Consider the following 13073-nt stretch of genomic DNA (forward strand, 5'->3'; position numbering starts at 1 on the left):
AAACCTTGGGACAAAATATGAATTCTGTCTCCATGAGTACAAGGGTTCTTGGTAAACCTCCATTTCAGAGCCTCAGTTTTCTTATTAATAAAATGAGGCTAACATCCTTATGCAAATGGGCTTTATTCAGGGTGTTATAAGGTAGGATGACTTGGCACTCCACATGCTGTTAAAGGGTGCTTACAGCACCATTGACACAATGCCTTAGAAGATCATACAGCAACATTCTAAGAAGAACAAATTAAACTAGTGAAATACTGCATATTTATGCATAAAGTTAAACTGCTTCATCTGATTTAGCAAGGACTGTATTTTCAAGCGTACAAAATATATTTCAAAGGTAAGAGAAGATTCATTATATCCAGGGACTGCATGAAGCTGTAAACTATACTCTTCAATTTTCCAGCCAACTTTCAGCAAATGTTTGCGATCCTTTCCTAATGTTTTCTTTCCTCCTGTTACTGGTCACGGCATAATGCATGATGCACACATAGGCCTCCTCCCCGCATAGACATTCTTTCTTTCCCTTCCCAGCACCTCGAATATCAGCTGCACCCTGATCTTCTCTCTTCTGACCAGGTGTGGGATCCCGACTTTCAGTTGGTGGTTCCTCTTGTTGAGGCTCCTCATCACTGGGCTCCTGGGACCGTGGTTGTGTGTGTACAAATAAAAAGTTTTGGCTGGGCGCAGTGGCTCACGCTCAGCACTTTGGGAAGCCAAGGCGAGCAGATCACGAGGTCAAGAGTTCGAGACCAGCCTAGCCAACACGCTGAAACCCTGTCTCTACTAAGAATACAAAAATTAGCCAGGCATGGTGGCGCATGCCTGTAATCCCAGCTACTTGGGAGGCTGAGGCAGGAGAATCGCTTGAACCCCGGAGGCAGAGGTTGCAAGTGAGCCGAGATCACACCACTGCACTCCAGCCTGGGTGACAGAGCAAGATTCTGTCTCGGGAAAAAAAAAAAAATTGTTATCAATACATGTCAACAATGCAAATAAACAGAATACATAGATATTTCTGATCATAAGTAAGTCTAAAGACATTTCTCCAACACTATTCATATACTTATTATTCATCAAGTTATTCTTCCCACAGAGAGGTTACTCTAAGACGGAGTTACCCTCAAGGGCTTTGGAAGGTGGTTTAATCTATGTTGGGATGGATGTGTGCAATCTGTTATGAATAAGCATACGGAGGAAGTCATGGGCAAAATCTGGGGAACACAAGGTCATCCCATCCAGGCAAAACCAGAACGTAGGCTGGGCGCAGTGGCTCAGGCCTGTAATCCCAGCACTTTGGGAGGCCGAGGCAGGTGGATTGCTTGAGCTCAGGGGTTCAAGAACAGCCTGGGCAACACGGTGAAACCCCGTCTCTACTACAATACAAAAAGAAATCAGCTGGGCGTGGCAGCGTGCACCTGTAGTCCCAGCTACTCGGGAGGCTCAGGCAGGAGAATTGCTTCAGCCCAGGAGACGGAGGTTGCAGTGAGCCAAGCCTGGGTGACAGAGCAAGACTCCATCTCCAAAACACACACACACACACACGCACACACACACAACACACACACACACACACACACACACACACACACACACACGTAATCCTCTTGGATCAGTCTTTCCTTCATGAGATGCCATGATCATTTTTTATCAGCTCAGAAGACCTTTAACAGTGTATGTATACTAGTTCAACAACACTATCACACACAAAACATTCTGCTAATAGAAAACAACGAATGTTAAAGCACTCACACATACTCCCGATCAGCTCAGGAGGTTGTAAACTTCGTCTTGGTCTAGGCCTACATGTTGATCTTCCTCGCCAAATTATATTTCTCTCTGCAAAGAGAATACAGAATACTGTGATTGGGAAATGGCACTTGAGAGGATAGCTCCATTTGAGCACTTCCATGGCCAAATGTTAACTTGTCACTTTTTTGAAGTTTGGAAATACTTTGAAGGTAAGTCCCAGGGCAAGTATAAGTTTGTGTGTCTTCTGAATAGAATGCTTGCACAGTCACTTAAGGTGATCAAGCTAGCAAAGTAATGTCTTAAGGCTCCTGGCAAGAGACACTGGATATCCCTGATGTGGTTTGGTTTCACAACTGGAATCTCCATCATGGAGACGTTTAGGAAAATAGAGCTAGAGAATTAAACTGGGAGTGACCACAGTGTTTGTCACACACCCATTTCCTGGGCCCAGTTCCTCCCTAAAATGAAGTTTTGCTCGACCACAGAGTCCCATCCATTCGAACCTCCACGGTGGAGTTGGGAAGTTGCAACACAGCACTGGGTGCCCCTCACTGGACACCTGTTTCTGGCACTCTACAGACTTCGGGGCTGAGGTCACCAACCCGCAGCATTCCCAGTTCCCAGGCCCCTTCCTTACTGCCCATGCTGTCCATGCCTGGGTCCCCGCTGGGGAGTCTACAATCTGTCCTCTGTCGGGGGTTTGAGGCATTTCTGGGACTCAGATACCTTCAACAGCACCCCCAGCACGCACCCCATCGTACCCCAATCCCCTCCACGTCAAGGCCCTCCTTCCTCCTTAGTTGTGGCCCCGACAGAAAAGAAGGCCCATGGCTGCAGTGCCACATGTAAAGGATGAAGACCTCGAGGCCCTTCCCCTCTGAGTCTCCCTCCCACCGACGACCCTCCAGAAGCCCACTGGCTCCTCCTCACCCTCACTCACACTTCAACTCCCAGTTGGATTGGCCTGTGGACCTACCTGCTGTGTCTCAGTAGGAGAGAAAGAATCCAGACCTTAGGAACTTGACCTCACAGCTCGGAGGCATTCACCACGTGGATGAAGAGGTAGAGTAGAAGACACCCGGTGAACATGTGCACTGAGGTGGGTGCCCAAAGAGCATGCGCAGTGAGATGTGCACTTGCCTTAAGGGCTGTGGTGTCCCTCCTCGCCCACCCCCTGCCCCCACCCTTTCCTCCATCCTAGGTCCCCACTAAGAACTTTGGAATGCATCCTCCCTGTGTGTTTTTTTTTATGCCTCTGAGACTCAAATACCTCAAATAATATCATCCTTCAAAATTCACTCCATATTCACTTGACCCTCCCTCTATGGCCCTTGTTCCTCCCTTTTCCAGGCCCCCCAAGGGAGCAAGTCCATTGCGGTGTCGCGGACTTCTAGTAGAAGGATGAGGATCTCTATCAGGCCATGGACCAAGTGGCCCAACCCATGGGAAGTCTGCCCACTTTCCCTCACACTCACTCATACTTCAACTTCTGGGAGGACTGATCTGTGGACCTACCTGATGTGTCATAATCAGCAAGAAAGAAGTCATGACATTTCCTCCCACAGCTCTGCAGGGACAGAAGGCAGACAGCAAGACCCATGGGCAGCAGGAGCTTGTGTAGGAAGAGACTTGCCCATTGAGCCAGGGACTTTCAGGGACAGCCAGACTTTTCTCGCTGTCACCATGATATCAGCAGCCACTGCCATCACACTGGCTGCAGCAGGGAGGCCTAGCCAGGGCTGCATGCTCTGTGGAGCCAGCAGGAGCCAGGGACAAGTGGGATCCCCACCTTTTATGAGTTGGGGAGGGAGCTTCTGGGTGCACTTGCAGCTGTAGACCCAGACCTCTCGCTCTATGGAGCAGACAGGAGCCCTGCCCTCCTGGGCGGGACTGCAGCCACCCAAGTTGTGGCTGCAGATCCAAGTCTCCCTGTCCTTTTGCGGGGACTGTGAGCAGGCAGGATCCCTGCCCTCCCGGCTGCAGTTGCAGCCAAACGATCCGTGGCTGCAGACCCAGGAGCTGGGGACAAGTGGGAGGCCCACTCCTTCAGATTTGGTGGGTTGGGAGCTCCCTAGAAGCAGCTGCAACTGCCCTCCCAAGCGCAGGACCCAGGCATGTCTGCAGCCTGCACTCTCTGAAGCCCAGGAAGGCCCCCACTGTCACTGCAGGCTCAGAAGTGTCTGCTCCCACTGCCTGATCTCTACCTGCTCCCAGCACCCACTCTGATTTCAGAGCAGGTTGGGAGCTGAGCCCCTGCACTGTCACAGCTCAGCCAAGTGTGCACATGGCCAGGCCAGCACTGGCATGCCAGCCCCTTGCCACCTCAAACACCTCCAGAATTTGATTGCTGAGGAACATGAGAGGGGAAACCAAGGGGGTTCTGAGGGCAGCTGGGCAGTGGCCTGCAGGTGCCCCTTGGTGTGAGCAGCCTGGGCACCATGGACTGCAGTCGGAGGCAGACAGGATCCAGAGCAGAAGGGGGCAGTCCCTGGTAAGGCCCCACCTTCAGGCCAGGGACTGGCCAGGCTGCCAATCCCAGAGACCAGAGTGTGGACTTGTGGTGCCTTTTCTGGACCCATCCATGGCTGCCCATGGACCAATGTACATGCACTTTCTCCCCTCTGAGGTCTGTAAATGCCTGGGACTCAGCCAGAGCAGGGCAGAGGATGGAGAGACAATGGGACGACCAGCTGCAGAGAGGAGCTACCCTCTCCAGGGCCTCCTCTCTGCTAAGAGCTGCAGAGGTTGGAAAGACCTGCCTGCAGAGAGAAGCCACACTCTTCAGGGCCTCCTCTCTGCTGAGAGCTGAACACTTGACCAAACAACCTGCCTACAGAGGAACTACCCACTGCGGATCTCCTCTGAGCTGTTCTAACACTCAATAAAGCTCCTCTTGTTAGTTTTTTTTAAAAGTGAATATACAATTTATTTAACATTCAAACTTCATTAAGATATGTGCAATATGGCAATTTTATGGGGGATTAAACCCTACCTAGGATGATTGCTTGCTGGAGCTTAGCAACAGGGTCCAGTTCACACTTAGCACTAATTAAATATTTTATTGAATAAATACAATACCAAACAAAATGTATTCAAATGCTTTCTAAAAAAAAAAATTTAAGGTCTTTCTACTCAGGCTGACTAACACAATAAAGGCAGATATGCTAGTTAAACATAATTGGCTGATTTTATACAGCACCTATATCTTTTAGTTCACGAGTATATTATTAAATGATAGAGAACATCTAATACAACCATTTCTACAGATTAGGAAATAAATTTCTAAGAAAGAAAGATTTTACAAACCCCATCTTTTATACCCACCCCAACAGTCTAACTCTAAAGGGGATAAAGCCAATGACTTTCCTCACAAGAGCTCATGACTAATGTAGCTTTGCTATCAAAATCTATATTTCTGATCCATTATGAGCATTGAGATAAGATTCAAGTATTCCCAAAGAAAGAACCACAATGCATGTTGTGATCACCTATTCAGCAATAGCGAGTACTGCATCCAAAACTCTCATCCCAGGAATTAAATAAGGTCAGCCACATTCATGGGAATCCCCTCTACTGTAGTATTGTAGAAAGTCTCAATGCCACAAAGAATCCTCTTGTCTTCTTCAGTAACAAAGTTCATAGCCACACCTTTCCTCCCATATAGACCCCCTCTGCCAATTCTGTGAATATGGTTTTCACAATTGGTAGGTAGGTCATAATTTATAACCAAAGACACTTGTTGCACATCAATCCCGCGAGCCAACAAGTCAGTAGTGATCAGAACATGGGTTGACCCTGATCAGAATTCCCTCATGACAACATATCTCTCCTTCTGGTCCATGTCTCCATGCAGAACAGAAACTGTGAAGTCTCTGGCATGCATTTTTCTCAGTCAGCCAGTCCACTTTGTGCTTTGAGAAAAATAACAGCCTGCGTAATGGTCAGTGTCTCATACAAGTCACAAAGTGTTTCCAACTTCCATTCCTCTCTCTCTCAACATTAATATAAAACTGTTTGATTCCTTCAAGGGTCAATTATTCCTTTTTCACCAGAATTCGAATTGGATCTCTCATGAATTTTTTGGTCACTTCCAACACATCAGTTGGCATTGTGGCAGAAAGCAACACAACCTGAATACTTTTATTTAGTTTTTGGAAAATCTCATAGATTTCATCCTTAAACCCACGGCTCAACATTTCATCTACTTCATCCAAAACAAACATTTTGATCCATTTTGAAAAAAGATATCTTCTGTTTCACATATCAAATACTCTCCCAGGTGTACCAACAACAATATGTGGTGCTTCAGCCTGCAGTTTTTGCATTTCAGTTCGCATTTGTTCCACCAATGCAGACATGACAAGTTGCTCCCATATAGTCTCCAAGTGCCAGAATTACCTTTTGGATCTGTGGAGCCAGTTCTCTGGTGAGGGCCAATATTAGTGCTTGGGTCTCCAACTGTTGCAGGATGGAAATAGCAAATGTGGCTGTCTTGCCAGTACCTAACTGAGCTTGAGCAATCACATCATACCTTTACATACAGGTAATAGTAGCTCTCTGCTGAATAGTGGAAGCCTTCTCAAAATAGTAAGCATAGATGCCCCAAAGAAGAGACTCCTTTAAAGTTATATCATCAAAGTTATCAACAATCTTATTCCAGTTGCTGTCAATTACACCATCGGGGTCCATTCCCTCTGGGCTGCCATGTTCTCTGTTATAATCCATGGAGCCACCAGACATGATCCAAAAAAACACTCAGTGCCTGACTGAAAAGTCCTCTTCGTCTTGTTTGCCCTCCACTTGTCTGCATATCTTATTCTTCCTGGATGCAGGACAAGAACTTAAACAAAGGCGCCACCAGCCACAGAGGTTTCCAGCCAGAAAATCGACACCCCAAAGATCCCATAACACCCGTATCTACATCCACAGGGCATTGTTTAGTAAAAAGAAAGGGACTTAAGAGAGCTTTTGTTTCTTTGCCCAAACAATCTCCTGCTTTGAGAAACACTGGAAACACACAGTCCCATGTCACCCTTAGTGGAGGATGTATTTCTTTTGTGACAGAAATAAGGAATTTTATGTCTGTATTTACACATGCTTTTTTCTAAGGATGTTGCTCTGTTGCCAAGGCTGGAGGGCAGTGGCATAACTCCTGGGTTCAAACAATCTTCATCCTGCAGCCTCCCAAGTGAGTGGTACTACAGGTGTGGATACAACACCTGAACAATCGATTCATCTATTTTTAGAGAGTGGTCCCACTATGTTGTCCATCCTGGTCTCAAATTCTTGGGCTCAAGAGATCCTCCCACCTTGGCCAATTTTTATACATGCTTTAATTAATCACTTTTTTCTGTGATTCTGGGTTTTCTGCCATGATTCCAGTGAATGTAACAACAGAAGATCTTACAGGGCAATAATCCTACTGCATTTATAATCAGACTAACAATTATTACACTTCAGTTTTTATGTCACCATTATGCTTAAATGACACATTGACCAAGACATAGAATTAAAGATTCTGAGATTTTGACATTATTAACAAATCAACTTGAGAAATATACAATCGTGCACTATCAGGAAAATTCTTGCCTTGAAACTCATGTAGGATAGGCGAACCCCAAAGTTGGAGCTTATTCCAATACTTTTACTGAATAGTACTGCTCCTTTCTGAACAGGGCTAACCCACAGGCAGGGAGCCAGCAAGCAGCAACCTATGGGCTCTTGACAACTGTATTTTTACTCATTTATGCCCACTTTCAGTTCCATGTAAATGAAGGGGTAGGTTAATGCAAATTGAAGGGCGAGTTGTTTAGAACTGTCTAGTAATGCAGGGGAGCAGGGGAGAGTAAACTTCTGGATCGTTGCCATGGCAGTTGTAAACTGTCATGGCGCTGGTGGAAGTGTCATGTGCTAGTGAGCAATGAGGGTAGCTAGAGATTGAGGTCATCTCTGTCTGCGGGTTCATGCGGGTTTCTTCACCCTATCCTGTGAGGACCGTGAATTAAGTCCTGTCAGGACCTGGAATTAAGTCCTGTGTGTCTTCTACTTCAAAACTACATGAGAATGCAGGGTTTTCTTTCTCACTAAAATCAGGTGTCCCTTTAATCATCCCAAGCATATTTTTTATTGCATGCAGCCATTCAAAGTTTGCTTTTTCACAAATGCTTAGCCTAAGTCTTCTATTCAGCTTCAGTTTCAGCTTAGGATGTTTAGGAAGACCCATCAGCCAAATTCTATGCCAACGAGATTTCTGGCATCCCTATACTACTTTGTGATCCTGGTAATTCTTATGTAACTGTCATATCTAACCAATAACACATCATCAGTATATAAACAAACCATAATATTTGGAGTTACGGTTATCATGTGAACATTCTCCTTCAATAATAGGTAATATTTTTAGATGTAACTTTGAATAAAAATCTATTCATATGCTTAATATATTGATATATTGCTAGTCAGTGAAGGTACAAATGTATATTAATCATAGGTAGAGTAATAATGTGCCATAATTAATGATGACTGTAAAAACTCCTAATATTATGTATAGAAACAAAGAATAGCCTTTCAGATGAGAAGTTGGGAAATAGATTGAGAGTTCAATAAAAAGAGAGCATATGTTAGCTAGACAATATCTGGAAGAATGTTATATTCTTCTTGAATAGGCCCATGTTTATACAAATGTATGCATTATAACACAAATATGTCTTTATTCATAAACATAGTGAAAAACATTCATTTGTATCATGTTTTTAATTTTGCTTGTTGAAAAATTACAAAAGAGAAAATCATAAACAAAAAAATCTCAGCAATGGGGGATTTATAAAAGTGCCCTTTAACTGCAGCATTATGAAGAATATACATGGAGTATTCCTTGTTTATTCAAAACTAAATGTTTTCTAATTTGATGGAGAAAGTTTCAATTTAAATTTTGCTTTATTTTTCATTCTGAAATTACTAGAAGTTGCATAAGTGTTTCTATATCTTTATAATTTGAACTATTTTGGTGCTAATTTTCCATTTTATTCTTATATTTATTTATCATGTGATATCCATACTGTTTTAATTTTTTTCATCTCAAGGATTTTTGTTTGTGTGTACAAAGAATATTAACTCTGTCATGTTATATAAAGAATAAGTTTTCTGTTGACATATTGTTTCAAAATTGTTGATGACTTTTATTATTTTTTCTTCTTTAAAAATGTTTACTTAACTAATAATTATATATATTTATGGGGTACAATGTGATGATTTGATATATGTATACAATTTAAGATATGAGTGAGTTATAAAAGGGACTGGATAGAAGTGCAGCAAATTGTTTATCTCACAATGTGAAATTGTGACTGTTTTTATTCTGCTATTCCATATTTTACAATTTTCTATAAAAAACATCCACTATTTTTTAATCAGAAAAGAAATAATTAAGAAAATTATGTGAGATTGAGGTCACAATCTCAGATAAAAGATCTTACAGGGCAATAATCCTACTGCATTTATAATCAGACTAACAATTATTATACTTCAGCTTTTATGTCACCATTATGCTTAAATGACACATTGACCAAGACATAGAATTAAAGATTCTGAGATTTTGACATTATTAACAAATCAACTTGAGAAATATACAATCAAGAAAATTAATATTAAATTCTTTTAGAGATAATATACAATCACAAATCTTTGATAAAATAAATAGCAATATGCTATATACTTTATTATGGTAAACTTCTGGTTCATTGCCATGTCATTTATAAACTGTCATTATGCTGGTGGGAATGTCCCATGCTAATAAGCAATGAGGGCAGCCAGAAATCACCCTCACGGCCACCTGCTGGTTTCTGCCAGTTTCACTATCTGATCCTGTTTGGATCAGATCCTGTTTTAGTCAGTAGGGTTATGACCAGAAAACAAGTCCTGCTGGTCTCCTACCTCACATATATGTTTCTGTATTCACATGAGTCTTGGGCCAAGTTCCCCCCGACTGAAACCATGGTATCATAAATCTGGATGATTTATGGAGGGGATAAAATAAGATCAGAAAGTAATCCATAATTTTCAATCTGTGAATAAATAAATAATGGATGTAAAAACGTATACAATAATGCAAAGCAGAATAAAATGTATTAAATTAATATGAGATCAGCAAATTTTTCTTTAACAGGCCCGACAATAAGTATTTCAGTCTTCACAGGCCATGTAGTTTCTGTGTTATATTGTTGTATTTTTTTAGAAATAATACTTTAAAATGTAAAAAAAAAATGCTTATCTCAAAAGCTATACAAAAATAAGCCATAGGCTGGATTTAGCTTCAAGCCATAGACTACTAACCCCTGGATTATCTTTTAATTTAAATATTTGAATACTGTATTTTTGTACCAGTAGTCAAAATATTAACAAATGAGAGTTCTGCCTTCAGATAAGATTTTGAAAGCCTCAAGAGAAAGTCACTCCAGTCATGAAAATGAGCAATATCCTAATAATCTATAAGATTATAGGGGATTTACATGTTACTATAAAGACACATGCACACGTATGATTATTGAGGCACTATTCGCAATAGCAAAGACTTGGAACCAACCCAAATGCCCATCAATGGTAGACTGGATTAAGAAAATATGGCACATGTACACCATGGAATACTATGCAGCCATAAAAAAGAATGAGTTCATGTTCTTTGCAGGGAGATGGATGCAGCTGGAAAACATCATTCTGAGCAAACTATTGCAAGGACAGAAAACCAAACACCGCATGTTCTCACTTAGAGGTGGGAATTGAACAATGAGAACACTTAGACACAGAGCGGGGAACATCACACCTGTAGTGGGGTGGGGGACAGGGGGAGGGATAGCATTAGGAGAAATACCTAATGTAAATGACAAGTTAATGGGTGCGGCAAACCAACATGGCACATGTATACCTATGTAACAAACCTGCACGTTGTGCACATGTACCCTAGAACTTAAAGTATAATAATAAAAAAAGATTATAGGGGATTTATTAGATCATGATCCAAAAAAGATCATCAAGGTAACGAGGCAGCCATGGGAACTGATACAAAAGGGCGACTAGTCCCTGTAAGGAGAGATGAGACACACAAACTGCGTCACCTCTGGCAGAGCACATGTGGAGGAAGTGACAGTCATAAAAGTGAGTAAGAAGGAAACAACTGAAAATGTAACAAATTCATAAAGGCCAAACACAGGCAACTGAGAGAGTTGGAATCCCTGGAAGTCTCAGAGACAAGTGGAATTCACATCCACAGACAGAGTGAGATCCTGTCTCAAAAAAAAAAATGTCTGAGTTTATAATACTGGATAAAAAGGTAAGAACAAAAATAACAGATGCTGGTGAGTTTGTGTAGAAAAAGCAACACTGGCACCCTGTGGGTTGGAGTATAAATTAGGTCAACCATTGTGGAAAGGAGCGTGGAGATTTCTCAAAGACCTGAGAATACAAATACCATTTTAACGCAGCAATCCCATTGCTGGGAATATACCCAAAGGAACACAAATCTTTCTATTATAAAGATACATGCACATGTATGATCACTGCAGCACTATTCACAATAACAAAGACATGGAATTAACATAAATGCCCATCAATAGTAGACTGGATAAAGAAAATGTGGTACATATACACCATGGAATACTATGTGCCCATTTTCAAAAGCGAGATCATATCCTTTGCAGGAACATGAATAGAGCTGGAGGCCATTATTCTTAGCAAACTAATGCAAGAAATGAAAAATAAATACCAAAAGATCTCACTTATAAGTGGGAACTAAATGATGAGAACGCACGGACACATAGAGGGGAACAACACACACTGGGGCCTATTGGAGGGTGGAGGGTGGGAGGAGGGAGAAGATCAGAAAAATACCTAATGGGTACTGGGTTTAATACCTGAGTGATGAAATAATCTGTACAACAAACCCCTATGACACAAGTTTACCTAGGTAACAAACCTGCACATGTACCCCTCAACCCAAAATAAAAGTTTCAAAAAAAAAAAAACTCACAAAGATTGTGAAATATTCTGATCTTTCTACTGAGAAAAAAAAAATCAGTTCATTTCTTTTTATTAAAAAGGGAAGGAAGGAAGGAAGGAAGGAAGGAAGGAAGGAAGGAAGGAAGGAAGGAAGGGAGGGAGGGAGGGAGGGAGGGAGGGAGGGGGAGGACGGAGGGAGGGAGGGAGGGAGGGGAGAAGGAGAGAAGGAGAAGAAAACACAAAAGAAAAACAGGGCTGAACAAATGTGTCTGTCTCTACCCAAACAGCTCTTGATGAGAAGGCACTTTGAGCAACTTGAATGTCGAGTGACATAAATTAGAGGGTCGCAATCATCTCCATTTACCGCCTTTCAAAAGTTATTCTGGCTGGTTTTTCTGAGCGATTCAATCCTGTCTTGGGCTCTATTGAATCCATGTAATCTCCTGAAGGGCACCTCTTCCCTGGATTAGCAGCCCAGCTGAGGACCAAAAGAGACTGGTTAGTTTAGGAAGAAAAGGAAAAGAAAAATGCAAAAGACCAACATTTCCTCCCCCATGATATTGTTCTCCTTTTTACGTTTCCCACTCAATCTACAGAAGGATATTTGAACCCCAAAATGTAAAAGCTAAGAGAGCTCTGAGAGATCATCTGATATAGTCATTTTTCAAGGAACTTTTAGCACCAGAACACTTCTGTAAAATGAAATTTTATCCAAAACCCTACTGCAGAAAGTGGGGGATAAAATAATATTGTTAGACAAATATATCACTTTAGTTTCAAGCTATCTTTCTATAAAGGCTGTAAAAGAGTTTGATTTAGGTTCTTTTGAAGAACTTTACAAATTATTCTGTGGATTTCTGCATAACACTTAAGTTTTACATTAACTTCTGCATCTAATTTTTTGGTATTTTTATTGTTGTGGCACAGCTGCAAGAAGATCTTGATTTTCACAATACATTTATCAGTAATTTGTATCTTGAAAAAAACCCACTTTAAAAATAAATAAGTAAAGGATAGAAGAAGATATAACCCCACAAATATGAATGAAATAAAAACTGGAGGTATTAATACCTCACAAGGCACACTTTATAGTGGAGATTATTACAAGGGACAAAGTGGAACATTACATAATAATCACAGAGAGGTGCATTGATTCAGGAGACAGAAACACCATGAGTATATATGCACCTTCAAAATACATGAGGGAAAAACAGATACATCAGAAAGAAGAAATAGACACATATGCACTTATAGTAGAAGACTTCAACATTCCTGCCAGCAATTGGTAGAAAAAGTGTACAAAAAAACACCAGGATATATAAATGCAGAAG

At 41.7% G+C, this 13073-nt stretch overlaps 1 protein-coding gene and 1 pseudogene across 2 annotated transcripts in view; one reads left to right on the forward strand and one right to left on the reverse strand.

The window, feature by feature from the left end:
* The window catches only part of LOC126946565 (protein FAM156A/FAM156B), a 118770-nt gene that overhangs the window by 44958 nt on the left and 60739 nt on the right, over positions 1–13073 (forward strand).
* LOC126946548 (eukaryotic initiation factor 4A-II-like) lies at positions 5212–6518 on the reverse strand (annotated as a pseudogene). The gene has a single exon (XR_007722688.1). The product of XR_007722688.1 is annotated as a eukaryotic initiation factor 4A-II-like (transcript).

This window comes from Macaca thibetana, chromosome X (assembly GCF_024542745.1).
Source record: "Macaca thibetana thibetana isolate TM-01 chromosome X, ASM2454274v1, whole genome shotgun sequence".
NCBI classification, from domain to species: Eukaryota; Metazoa; Chordata; class Mammalia; order Primates; family Cercopithecidae; genus Macaca; species Macaca thibetana.